Source organism: Staurois parvus, unplaced genomic scaffold, assembly GCF_062004578.1.
Source record: "Staurois parvus isolate SC_StPar_1 unplaced genomic scaffold, SC_StPar_1.0 ptg000194l, whole genome shotgun sequence".
Taxonomy (NCBI): Eukaryota; Metazoa; Chordata; class Amphibia; order Anura; family Ranidae; genus Staurois; species Staurois parvus.
In genome coordinates, this window is record NW_028317990.1 from 1,827,454 (window position 1) to 1,841,315 (window position 13,862).

Sequence of the window (13,862 nt, forward strand, 5' to 3'; positions counted from 1 at the left end):
CTAGCTAGACGAGCAGGCGTGTAATCGATAAAGAACCTTATAGGGCATTTTCTAGAATGATAACATTCCTAGAACATTTAGATAACGCTTGGGTCATGGTCCACCAATCCTGTTGATCCAAAGTGCCCCCGAGTTCTGACTGCCAACGCTGATGATAGGAACGGACTGGAGGAGTTCTATAAGAGATAATGGAAGAGTAGACCAGAGAGATTAGGCTCAGAGCATGGGGTCTATGTCTACAGTGACTTTCAAAGGGGGACAACCTGTAGAGTCCCGAGTGTGTCCGTATTAGTGTATTAATAAAGTGGCGGAGTTGAAGGTAGCTAAAATGTTCCCGCAATGGGATATCATGAGAGGAGCGCAGAGTTTCAAAGGTGAGTATTCGAGTGGGAGCATCGAATGTACATCCTGGAAGCCATTTGCTTGCCACCAGGCAAACTGTCCAGGATTATCACGCCCTGGGGGGAATAATGGGTTATGTAGCAAATAGTAGGTGGGCAGAGATGAGGCCAGCGGAATATTTAATGGAATCCCAAAGACGAAGCGTTAACGTCAGCGTCGGACTAAGGGGTGAAGGTCGATGAGTAAAAGGAAGCCACAGCAAAGAAGAGAGTGGTATCGGGTGGGAGTCCATCAGGTCTACAGTAGCCCACAAGGGGAAATGGTGAGATGCATGAAGATTGGCTAAGGGGGCAATATTGGCCGCCAGATAGTAGGACTGACGATTTGGGACAGATAGCCCACCCTCGGTCTTATGAGCAAATAAAATATGTTTACTAATTCTGGGTCGAGAAGAACTCCAAATGAAAGACAGGAGTTTTCGCTGATGAATACGCAATATATGCGAAGGAACAGGGACAGGTAAAATGCGAAACACATAGAGTAATTTGGGAAGATAGGTCATACGGATCGCATTGATTCTACCGAACCACGGAAGTGGGTAGTGAGACCAGGAGGACAGCAGCTCGTTCAGTTCATTAAAGATGGCAGGAAAATTAGCCCGGTAAAGTCCTTCGTAAGTCGGGTGAGCTTAATTCCTAAATACGATAGAGCCGAGAGCCATTGAAAAGGGAAAGAATGTTTCAGAGTAGCCAAAAGTGATGGTGGGAGAGTAATTGACATAGCCTTAGATTTGGCAGGGTTGACATGGAGACCTGAGAAAACTGCAAAGGAATCCAAAACCGCAAGTAAATTTGGCAAAGTAACCCCTGGGTTCGTGACTGACAACAATATATCGTCAGCAAAGATAACTTATGTTGGGAGCCAGCTACATCTATTCCCTTAATATCAGGATGCATACGAATGGCTTCTGCCAAAGGTTCCAAGGCCAAGATAAATGGTATGGGAGAAAGTGGGCACCCTTGTCTAGTTCCCCTACCAATCGGGAACGTTGAAAACTCAAATCCATAATATTTGAGTTTTGCTTGACGGGATGTATATAGCGAAGAAATCCAACGTAAGAACGAGGGACCAAAGCCAAAACGGTGAAGGACCGACAGAAGATAAGGCCAAGACAAAGTGTCGAAGGCCTTGTTGATATCTAGAGAAAGGAGCATCATATCAATTTTGCGAGTATGAGCCAAATGTTGTAACTGTAAAATGCGTCTGATGGCATCTCCGGTTTGTCTGTGAGGGACAAAACCCACTTGGTCTTTTTTTATCAGACGAGAAAGGAAAGAATTCAAATGAGTGGCTAAGATCTTAGTGAGGATTTTCATATCAATGTTAATAAGAGAAATAGGCCTATAATTTGCCCAAGAGGAATGATCTCGATCCGGTTTTGGGATCTTAACCACATTAGCAGTCAAAGAGTCAGGGGAAAAGTTCAAATCTCCCTTCACCGCATTGAACATAGCAGCAAGGTGAGGGGCAAGCACATCAGCCAATTTCTTGTAGTATAAAGCTGTGTATCCATCTGGACCTGGGCGTTTGCCCGTCTTCAGATCTGCAATGCATTGCAGAACTTCTGATATTTGGATATCACGGTCCATCAGGTCCTTATGAGCCTGAGTCAAAGTAGGCAAGGACAAATGGGATAAAAAGTCAGAAATAGACTGAGGGTCAGCCCGTGTAGGATCCGTATAAAGTCTGGCAAGTCGATGCTGGGACTCCTCCAATACAGCTACAGGATTACTTGTGAGAACATTCTGACAAGTGCGTAGAGAAATCGGTTTGGGGTGATGTGCAAAAGAACGTAATCTACGTGCCAACATGGAATCTGGTTTATTTGCTTGACTATACCACTTCTGTCACGTCCAACGCAAAGAACGCTCAGCCTCATCTGTCAAACAACGATCCAGTTCCAGACGGGCCTGATCTAGCAATCTACAGTTTGATGGGGTAGGTACCTGCTTAAATTGAGCCGATGCGGAAGCTAGCTTTGATTCCAGCTGACACTTTTTATGTTGTCTATTTCTCTTCTGCCTCGATGCTATCTGAATAATATGGCCCCTAAGAACAGTCTTGTAAGCTTCCCATAACGTTACCGAAGAAGAGACAGAACCCAAGTTTAGCTGGAAATATTCTTGGGATTTGCGCTGTAGTTCTGTAGTGAATCTCCTTTAGCGAAAGTAGGGAGTCATTCATAATCCAAGAGGAGTAGGCTGGCTTACAGAAGAGAGATCGACAAACCACCAAAATGGGGTCATGATCAGACCATGGAACCGTGAGGATAGAGACGGAGCGAACCAAAGAGAGATGTTTGCGTAATACAAAAGCATGGTCAATTCTGGAATGAGAATGGTGAGGGTGAGAGTAGTAAGTATAGTCTTTGCCCCGGGGGTGAAATTCACGCCATAGATCTACCAGGTCTTGGGTACTTAACGTACACGTAAAGGATTTCGCTGACGCGGAAGAATTAGAATTCTCTAGTGAGGGATTTAATACTAAGTTGGAATCTCCTGCCATCAAAAGGGTACCCCGTTGATGAATAGCCAAGAGGGAGCAGATATGTGATAAAAAGGGTCCAGGGTTGACATTGGGAGCGTAGTAGGACATTATTGTGACATCTATACCCTGAATCGTGCCCTGTAATAAAGATATCTGCCACTGGGGTCAGCAATACGCTTCACACAGACAAACAGAGTTTTGCTGTGAAAAGCAACTAAAATTCCCCTTCGTTTAGTAGGGCCAGTAGCCTGAAATACCTGAGGGTAGCGTACATCAAAATATTTTGGGGCGGAGGTAGTTGAGAAATCAATTTCCTGCAGACAAGCAATGTCGACATGGCGAGCCCGGAGAAACGGAGTGTTCATTCCCTGAACATTCAGAGATAACCAGTTCAACGACATAGTGATCGGTAGGAAAAAAGATCAGATCCGCCACGATCCCCGAGAGCCCTGAAATTTTTTTTATAAAACCACAAAACACACATGACAAGGGACAAAGAAAAGAAGGTAGAAAAAAAGGAATCAAACAAGAAACCGTCTGGTATACAAGCATTATGCATGTGAAACAGTAAGATTAGTACAAACATCGTAATAATCAACTGTGGGTGAAATACCCACCAAAGGCTGGGTAGCGGGCAGGACACAAATCCAGACCACTAGCCAGCTCGGAGGAGGACACAATAGTCCACCGGAACAACTCGACATTAGTGAAAACAAGGAAATACTAAGCAAACAACTTAGGCTAATACACCCACGAATAAGTGGTCTATAAGAGGCTTGTAAGGCAATAAGAATCTCAGCTAGAACCTCAAAAAAGAGGAAACTCCACAATTAGCAAGGCCGTCCACGGGCCCGCCCCTTGAACAGAATCACACCTGCGGCCTGACATCCACCGCCAGTCCTGCCTATCAACAATAACGTAAATAGAAGCATTTATACAGAACTAACATGGTTGATTAGGTGTTAGTTGCAGCGAAAAAAGTGCCACCCGGCATAGCTGCCCAGGAACACCTGAGGGCAGTGTCGCCCGCATCTCAAAAAGTGAAGGAAAAAACAAGTGTGAGTACCCAACCGGACACAGAATGTCAACTCGCAGAAACTTCCTGGAAACACTGGGCCTGTAAAGATCGAAGAACCTGAGAGCTACTCTGGCTTGGAGGAGATGATTTACGTGAAGACTGGGAGCCCCGCGGGCCTGTGGAAACTGTAGCCTCCTCAGTCGGGGAGCGTGGTAATTCCAGTTTCAGTTCCTGAAAGTGGTGGCGAAGATCCGCAGGTGAAGAAGCTTGGAACTGACGACCTTGAAAGGAGAACGAGAGCTTAAAAGGGAACCCCCATCTGTATTTGATATCAGCTGATTGTAGAATCTGAAGGTAGGGTCTCAGGGTACGACGTTTCGCAATCGTGACTGGAGACATACAGCTGAATGGAGTAACCCTGAAATTCCAGAGCCGGACGATTCCGAGCCGCCTGTAGTAGACGCGCTTTGGTGCGGTAAAAGTGAAATTTAATGATTATGTCCCTGGGAAGGCCCTCCAAGGGTTTAGGAGCTAAAGCTCTATGGATGCGGTCGAATTCCAGTCGCTCCAAGGGGATCTCAGGAGCCAGTTCCTGGAATAGAGCGGTAGCAGTACCCTGTAGATTAGTGATTACCTCAGGAACCCCGCGCACGGAACTTGTGTAGTAAGGCTTCAGGGTTTTGTTCAAGGGGGCCGGTAAGTCCCGAGGGGAATTGTTGCTGACTATCGCCATCCGACTCCAGATCCCCGGTAAGCTGCGTGACGTCGTCAGGCTCCGAGGGGCTGGGCGTTATCAGTGTGGCTATTCAGAGGAGATTGCTGCTGGGCCCGATGTTTGGTGCGTGGAGTACGATGCATTTTTAGGTGAAACCCAGGCGTTTCACAAGCACCTACAACCGGTTGGGATTATATGCAGGGGTGTAGAAGCCCTATTGCCGAGGTAGATGTTCCGGTGGCGCGGCGCAGGGAAATCATATGGCCATCCTCCCTGGCTACGCGTGCGTGTCCCCCAGTGGGGTTGCGTTTACATAAAGACTATTGCTGCGGAACACCTCATGCGCCCCGCCATAGCCATTAAATTGTAGAAAAAATTGTCACAATTGAGGGGTAGGTATAGGCTGGAATTGTAACTGTAATGATACCTTCCTTATGGTGATGATGTCCCAGGCAGAGCGGGGGTTGGCCCCAGGATCTCAGTCTCAGGAGGGGCGTGTGGGTCTGCGGCAGCCAGGTCAGGTGGACGGCAGCAATGAAAGCCCCCCAGAGGGGGGACAGGAGCCTCCTAAGGAAAGAGGGCACCACCAGGCCCAATGGGGGCCTGCCATCTACCGTATTGGGCCTCCAGGTAGGCTGCAAACTCCCGGAGCTCCGCGGAAGTGACAGAAGCTCCCAGCACCCCTCCTCAGGTGTCAGGCAGGGGCCGCAGGACCTCCGGTGGCTGCTTTGAGCCCTCCACCGCCCGGATGGCAGCGGATTATATCGTGGGGCGCCAGAGCTCGTGATCAAGCAGCCGCTCCATTCACCATCTTGGACACTCCCCGGAGCTCAGTCCAAAGGAGTCTAATTTTTCACGGGACCAAGTGGACTTGGCTGACTCTACTTAACAAAAACAATTCTTGGGTCTGTGAATTTTAGAAGACAGACTGACTTTCCAAAGGGTTTCTTAGGAAAGAAAATATCACTTTTATTTGACTTCCAATTTTCTGCAATACTCCTAATGTTTATTACATATCTACAAAGACTGCATGCATTACACTTTTCTACATACTTTTGATATGTAAAGTTAACAATTATGGCATGTCATCTTATGTCAAGTTTAAGCTGAATGACTGAAACTAAGTAATAACTGGTTATTACTACTAGTCTGCTGGTGAAGTCTACCTAATGTAACTTCTTGTGATTGTGTAATTGTGTAATGTAGTCTGCAGGTGCCTTGTAAATTGCAGCAGTTGTGCTTGGGGTCGTAAGCACCAACGTGAAAACTTTCAGCTCTTGCACGTTAGGCACTATTAGACTGAACACAGTGGTGTATTTTGGTTTTGTGCTGCCCTAGGCAACACTAACATCTGCGCCCCCTCCCATCTAAATTGACAGCAAAATATAGATAAAGAGGGAGAGAAAGAGATCAAGAGACAGAGATAGAAAGATAAGGAGAGAGATATAAAGAGAGTGAAAGAGATAAAGAAGGCGGGAGAGAAAGAGATATAAAGTGAGAGAGAGAGAGATAAAGCGAGAGAAAGGAGAGAGAGAAAGAGAGAGAGAAAGATAAAGAGAGAGAGAAAGAGGAAGGGAAAGAGAGAGATAGAAATAGAGAGAAAGATAAAGAGGGAGGGAGAAAAAGAGAGATAGGAGAGAAAGAATGAAAGGGGAAATATAGAGAGAGAGAAAGAGTGAGTGATAAAGAGAGAGGGAGAGAAAGAGAGATCAAGAGAGAGATATAAAGAGAAAGAAAGAGGGTGAGAGATAAAGAGGGAGAGTGAGAAAGAGATACAAAGGCAGAGAGAGAGATAAAGAGGGAGAAAGAGAGAAAGAAAGATAGAAAATAGAGGGCAAGAGAGAAAAAGATAAAGAGAGAAAGAGGGATGGAGAGAAAAAGAGATATAGAGATAGATAAAAAGGGAGAGAAGGAGATCAAGAGAAAGAGATAGAAAGAGATAAAGAGGGAGAGATAGAAAGAAAGAGGGAGAGAGAGAAATAAAGAGGGAGAGGAAGATAGAGATAAAGAGAGGAGAGAAAGAAAGATAAATAGGAAGGGAGAGAGGAAAAGAGAGAGAGAGACTAGGCTGATCAGATAGGATTCCCAGTGCAGCTGGTACTTGTAGTCCTCCAGGCTGTATAGATCTGCTCACTATAACAGTATATAACAGCAGTAGATGCAATATGCATGTAGTACAATTACAGATCTATGACTCCATGGCCAGAGCAGACAGGATCCTGGGTACAGCTGGTACTTGTAGTCCTCCCTAGCTGTGATCTCCCCTGACTCCATGGAGCAGCAGATCCCATCCTTCCATCCTCCTCCTTGCTGTGTTGTCTCCTGCTGAGGTGTCTGCCTCTCTCTGCTAATACTCCTCTCATCCCCTCCGTACACACAACACTGACACCCAGCACCTGTCATAGCTGCAGCCAGCTGGCCCCTCTCTCTGCTGCTGCGGATCTCTCACCTGTCACCCGGCTCAGCCCAGGAGCAAACCTTCTATGACACCAAGCGCTGCCCCTATCTGGAGTGTAGCAGCCAGTGAGTGAGCTCATGCAGTGACGGCACTCACCTGGTCCCCATCAACGGTCACCTGCCAGCTGCCTCGTGCGTCCCTTCTTCTGGGGGGCGCTGCCGCCCCCCTGAAAAATGCCGCCCTAGGCAAATGCCTTGTTTGCCTCGCGGTGGATACGCCCCTGACTGAACATGATTATTATTTTTCTTTTATTATTTTTCTGTTATTATTATTTGGCACTTACTCTTAAATCACACATAGGTGTTGATCTACTGAAGGCAAATAGACTGTGCACTTTGCGCAGTTGCACTAATTTTCTTAGAACATAATGAATGTGCTGAAGCTTCTTTTTGTAAAGAATACCCGATCAGGTGCAAGGAAAATAAAAAAACATTTTTCTTGCACGATTGGATTATGAAAATCAGCAGAACTTACATTTACTAAGCTCTGGGGAAAATTAGTGCAACTGCAATATTAATGTATTTTTTATTTATTACAGGCACTTATATAGTGCTGTCAATTTATGCAGCGCTTTACATATATATATTATACATTCACATCTGTTCCTAACCCTCAAGGGACATACAATCTACGGTCCCTAATTCACTAACATACAGATACTAGGGCCAATTTAGACAGGAGGAAATGCACGCATGCACAGGGAGAACATGCAAACTCCAGGCAGGTGGTGCAATGGTTAGGATTTAAAATAGCGACGCTAGTACTGCCAGGTGGAAGCGCTAACCATTTAGTCACTGTGCTGTCCCTGCACTAGCAAAGTGCACAGGCTATTTACCTTTAGTAAATCAACCCCATTATTTCTGATTGTAAATAATCATAGCAGCAAATCCAAAACATAAAAATAATATACCTAACCTCTTATTTTAAACATATATCTCAATGTAACTCCTAGCCCTCACCCTAGCCTGAAAGCATAACCCTTTAAATATATTTAAAGGAAATCCTTTTTTTTTTTTTAAATAGTCGGGTATGGGTATTATTCCTGTTTGTGTCCCTGCCAAAGAGACTCATTCTCTATGCTCATCCTAGTGACCATTATTACATCGAGTTTATATAGCGCCAAAGGGTTTGCTCAGCGCTGTACAATAGAGGGGGGGGACAATACATGAAACAGTACAGCAACTACAAACAGCACACAAGGGGTTAGAGGGCCCTACTCTTTTGAGCTTACAATCTAGAAGGGAGGGGGTAGTGGTACAAGAGGAAATGGCTGTGGGGGATGGAGTGGTAGGAGGAATGAAGGAGAACGGCTGTTAGGTGAGGGTGGGGTAGGCTTCCCTGAAGAGGTGGGTTTTCAGGGAGCACCTGAAGGTGAGGAGGGAAGGTGACAGTCTGATGGATTGGGGTAGTGAGTTCCAGAGGATGGGGGAGGACCGGGAGAAGTCTTGCAGTCGTGCATGGGAGGAGGAGACCAGGGAGCAGGATAGAAGGAGGTCCTGTGAAGAGCGAAGGGTACGGGTAGGGTGGTACCTGGGAATCAGGTTGGTGAGGTAGTTAGGGGCAGTGTTGTGAATGGCTTTGTAGGTCAGAGTGAGTAGTTTGAATTTGATGCGTTGGGCAATAGGGAGCCAGTGGAGGGATAGGCAGAGGGGGGTGGCAGAGGTGGAGCGGTTGGTGAGGTGGATGAGTCTAGCCGCTGAGTTCAGGATGGTCTGAAGCGGGGAGAGCCTGCACTGGGGTAGGCCGATGAGGAGGGAGTTGCAGTAGTCAAGGCATGAGATAATCAGGGAGTGAACGAGTAGCTTAGTGGTGTCTGGGGTAAGGGAGGAGCGTATCTTGGTGATGTTGCGGAGGTGGAGCCTGCATGTAAGTGATTTGACATGAGGTTGGAAGGAAAGGTTTGAGTCCAGAATGACGCCAAGGACTTTGGCTTGCAGGGCGGGATTGATGGGTGTTGTTGGTAGTGATGGATAGGATGGAGGGGGGGGCGCGGGCAGGGGGAAACACGAGAAGCTCAGTTTTGGAGAGGTTAAGCTTGAGGAAATGGAGCGACATCCAGTCTGAGATGTCGTTTAGGATGTGAATGATGCGGGCGGAGAATGTGGGAGTGAGGTGAGGGGTGGAGAGGTAAATTTGAGTGTCAGCGTAGAGGTGGTAGTTGAAGCCGTGGGATTGTATGAGTTTGCCAAGGGAGGAGGTGTAGATGGAGAAGAGAAGGGGTCCAGGGACGGAGCCCTGGGGGGACCCCAACAAAGAGGGGGAGGGAAGGGGAGGTGGCACCGTTGTAGGAAACGCTGAATGAGCGTCGGGATAGGTAAGAGGAGAACCAGGAGAGAGTGGTGTCTCTGATGCCAAGGGAGAGTAGTTTATTAAGGAAGAGGGGGTGGTCAACTATGTCGAAGGCCGCGGAGAGGTCCAGGAGAAGGAGGACAGAGTAGTCGCCTTTGGCTTTGGCGGTAAGTAGGTCGTTGGTGATTTTGAGGAGGGCGGTTTCAATGGAGTGTAGGGGATGGAAGCCGGACTGTAGTGGATCAAGGAGATTGTTGTCAGTTAGGTGGGTGCTTAGGCAGTCGTAGACTAAGCGCTCAAGGAGCTTGGAAGTGAGTGGCAGCAGAGAGATGGGTCTGAGGTTGTTTGGGTCAGTGGGGTCCAGGGAGGGCTTTTTGAGTATGGGGGTGATGTGCGCATGCTTTAGGGGGGAGGGGAATACGCCGGTAGAGAGGGAGAGATTGAAGATGTGGGTGAGGGAGCGGATGAGGGAAGAGGGGGGTGACCGGAGGAGTTGAGAGGGGATAGGGTCCAGGGGGCAGGTAGTGAGGCGGGCTTCTGAGAATACCCTGGTGACTTCCTCAGTGGTAGCAGGGCTGAATGAGTGCAGTGCTGGGGGGGTCACGGTAAGCAGAGCCTTGGGTGTGGTGGGGGGCAGTGCGGTTGCGAGGTCAGAGGAGGGAAGAGATAAGGGGGAGATGTGGGGGGGGGAGGCTAGGTGGGGAGGTAGATTGCGAGTTGACTATGTCCTTACGGATTGCGTCAATCTTGTTGTGGAAATGAGTGGCAATCTCGTGGGCAGTAAGCAAGGTACTGAGTGGAGGAGGGGGGGGAGAGAGTAGGGAGTTGAAGGTGGAAAAGAGTCGGCAAAGGCAGGTGGAGAGGGTGTTGATCAGGTTTACGAAGAAGGCCTGCTTGGCGGCGTGGAGGGAGGAGGTGTAAGTGAGGAAGGCAGATTTGTAGAGGGAGAACGCACGAGGGGACCTGGTTTTGCGCCATAGTCTCTCCAGCGCGCGACTGCGACGTTTGAGGCATTTAGTATGGTCGTTCTGCTATGGTTGGAGTGGTCTAGGTTTGATGTTGCGTGTGGTTAGGGGTGCCAGAGAGTTTAGGGTAGCTGATAGTGAGTCGTTGTATGTGGTGGTGGCTAGGTCAGGACATGACAGTGGAAGGATGCTGTCGTGTAGGTGGTCGGCAGCCGAGAGGAGGGGGCCCGGGTTCAGGTTGCGGAGGTTGCGGCTGGTGATGGTTTGGCGCTCTGGGGGGGGAGGAGTTAGGGGAAGGGGAGATGGAGAACGTGAGGAGGTGGTGGTCGGAGATGGAAGGGGGTAGTGAAAAGATTGAGGGTACAGAGGCGGGAGAAGACGAGGTCCAGGGTGTTCCCATTGATGTGGGTGGAGGATTGAGTGTACTGTGTGAGCGCGAAGGAGGAGGTTAGGTGGAGGAGTTGGGAAGTAGCCGGGTTGTTGTCGTTGATGGGGATATTAAAGTTCCCAAGGATGATGGTCAGTAGCTCAGAAGAGAGGAAGAAGGGAAGCCAGGGGGCAAACTCATCCAGGAAGCGGGGTATGGATCCAGGAGGCCTGTAGATCACTGCGATCCTTAGGGGGGTGGGGGTGAAGAGCTGGATGCAGTGAGCCTCGTAGGAGGAGAAGGTTAGGGAGGGGGCGTTAGGGAGGACCTGGAAGGTGCTCAGCGGTGATAGGAGCAAGCCGACACCACCACCTTTGTGACCACTCAGTCTTGGTGAATGGGACCAGACGAGACCTCCATAGGAGAGTGCCGCAGGGGAGGTAGAGTCAGTGGCCTGTACCCAGGTTTCGGTGATGGCTAGGAGGTTGAGGGAGTGGGAGATAAAGAGGTCATGGATGGCGGTAAGCTTGTTGCAGACCGAGCGGGCGTTCAGGAGTGCAACCGAGAGAGGGGGGATGGATGCGGGGAGGAGGGGCACAGGTATGAGGTTGAGGGGGTTGCCGCGGCTGGCGGGAGCAGGGGGGCCCCTAGAGGAGGGGTGAGGTGGTGAGGGGCCAGGGTTCGGGGTGCTACTCACCCTAACTAACCCTCACCCTTGCCTTTTTTTTTTAAATAGTCAGGTATGGGTATTATTCCTGTTTGTGTCCCTGCTAAAGAGACTCATTCTCCATGCTTGTCCTAGTGACTATTGTCACTGGGGATGAAATTAAGCTAAATTTAACATTTTATCTGACACCAGAATATGAATAGTTGGGAAATCTTGTTTTCCGGAATCAACAGCAGGGACAGCCAGATCTGCATGGCTACACTCAGCAAATTGGACCAGCTTGTATATGCTTCAAGAAAAATGTATTTTCAATTAAACAAAATCCATCCAAACACCTCCACACAGCAAACATAAAAATTGAAGTGAACCAAAAATACAGTAACAGATCAACCTAACTATTCAACCTAATAAACTGAAAGCCTAACAAGCAACTAACTATATACAATATATACAATGTGGGGAACACAGCAAAGCAAGGAAAACTGGAGGTGCAGGGAACAGATGGAAAGGGGGAACAAGAACTGGGACAAGGGAGAGCAGGTACAAGGCAGCAGAGTACAGGGTACAGGGCAGGAGCAAGATAAGGGCCAATGGCAAACTGAATCTGGCAGCCGCAAAACACTGGAGCGAGAGGCACTACTAGGGGAAGACCTAAATACCCTCACAGCAGCCAGTATTAGGTGGAAACTGATTTCTGTGATCTGCTGGCTGCTGGGAGAGACCAGCTGGTGAACACTGTAACTACAACCTTCGGCTCTGGGAAGCACAATGCCACCAGCAGGTGATCCAGGTCCTGACACTTGTATTAGGACATCTGTTATGGTGACAACTGTCTATGAGGAGATTTACCTTACTTTGGAAATATTTGCTTTTATTTTCTCTTGTGCCTGCAAGACAGGAAGTGAAGGGAAATCTCTTAATTGTGAAACAAATCTGACATGGGTTTTATCAATTCTTTACTTTATCTAAAATGGTAAACCCCCAGGCAGACCCAGAGAGTTCTGAATGACTCAGTCTGCTTTCTGTACAACCCCTACAGGAATACCGATTTGATCGTGATGATGGTGATGCAACATGTTCAATTATACTATAAACACTATTGGACGTATCCATTGTGGAAGTGGAAAAAGCAATGATGTGCAAAAAATAACATTTTTGGGTGAACTGTGGTAAGAAAAGTTCAGATTTGTATTTTCAGCAGGCAAATCACATTTTACATGCTATATCTTACCTCATTAAATAATGAGGCCTTTAATTCTTTAAATACATCTTATCTTCTCTATACATGGCATATATTCCTCTGCACTGTAAAGCAGGCAACGAACATGTTAATGGGATTACTTTTTTCTTTTTGCTAATGTAAATCAGAAAGAGAAAAAAATCTGACAAGTTTTCCTATTAAAAAATAATTGTAATCAGGGTGTCGTTTTGAAGAGAGAGCGATGATGGGAGATAGACGGACAGTGCAGAGAGATGGATCGTTTTAATTTGCACCAATTAAATTGAGGTTCAGAGGACCATCTTCTTCAATCTTCATGAATACTTTATTTTCTGGCTGCTCTGGAGCTATTAAAAAGAATGATTGAGCCAGGATCCTAGCATGGTATCGATGAATGAAATATCACCTTTCTTATAAGTGCCAGGCACTGGCGGTGAATGGTTAAATCCACCGGATACAAATGAAAAATGAGTATACAAGATATGAACATAACAGTATTTATATACATCTGTCCTTCTATAATAAATAAGTTGCAGTCACTTACAACAGAGGCTATTAATGATAAATTGCTGTTAACTTTCATAGGTTAGGTTTCTTTTCATTATTTGTGTATGAGTTGATTGCATGTGATATTAGCACTTTTTAAAATTTGAATAAAACATTGCCTATAAACACAAACCCAATGTTATCACCCTGTGTTCAATTTCTAAAATATGTATAGACAAAATTGCACAAGCTATAATTATACCTTTAGCATTCTCTTTTAATGGCAATTGATATAAAACATAATATAAAAAATAAAATAGATCTAATTAGCCAGTAGCATTAAATAAGAAATTGCGGGGGGGGGGGGATTTTAGCACAGTTGTGTATGAACTTTTATTATGGAACACAAGCATTTGCAGGGTATGACTTCATGACTGAAGTATTGCTGATGTTGCGGCTGCCATGACCCATTACTACCATAACCCATGTACCATTCAGCTTCTTTAAAAAATTACACAGCCATTTATCTTGGATATACATGGCCATAACAGCCCTTTTATTAAGAACAATAAAATAACAAAATCACTTTTAATACCAAATTCTTAAACACAAACTTTACAACAATATCGTACATAACTGACCATCTCTTTTTGTCTCAGGTTAATGAAGGCCCGTTTTACTATCACATAGGCTGTATTTCCCACCATGTACCTATTCAGGCCCCTAGCTGCAGTTACTCCGGCTCAGGAGACAAATTGTTAACCCTTCTGACACCCGATGCAGCCCGAT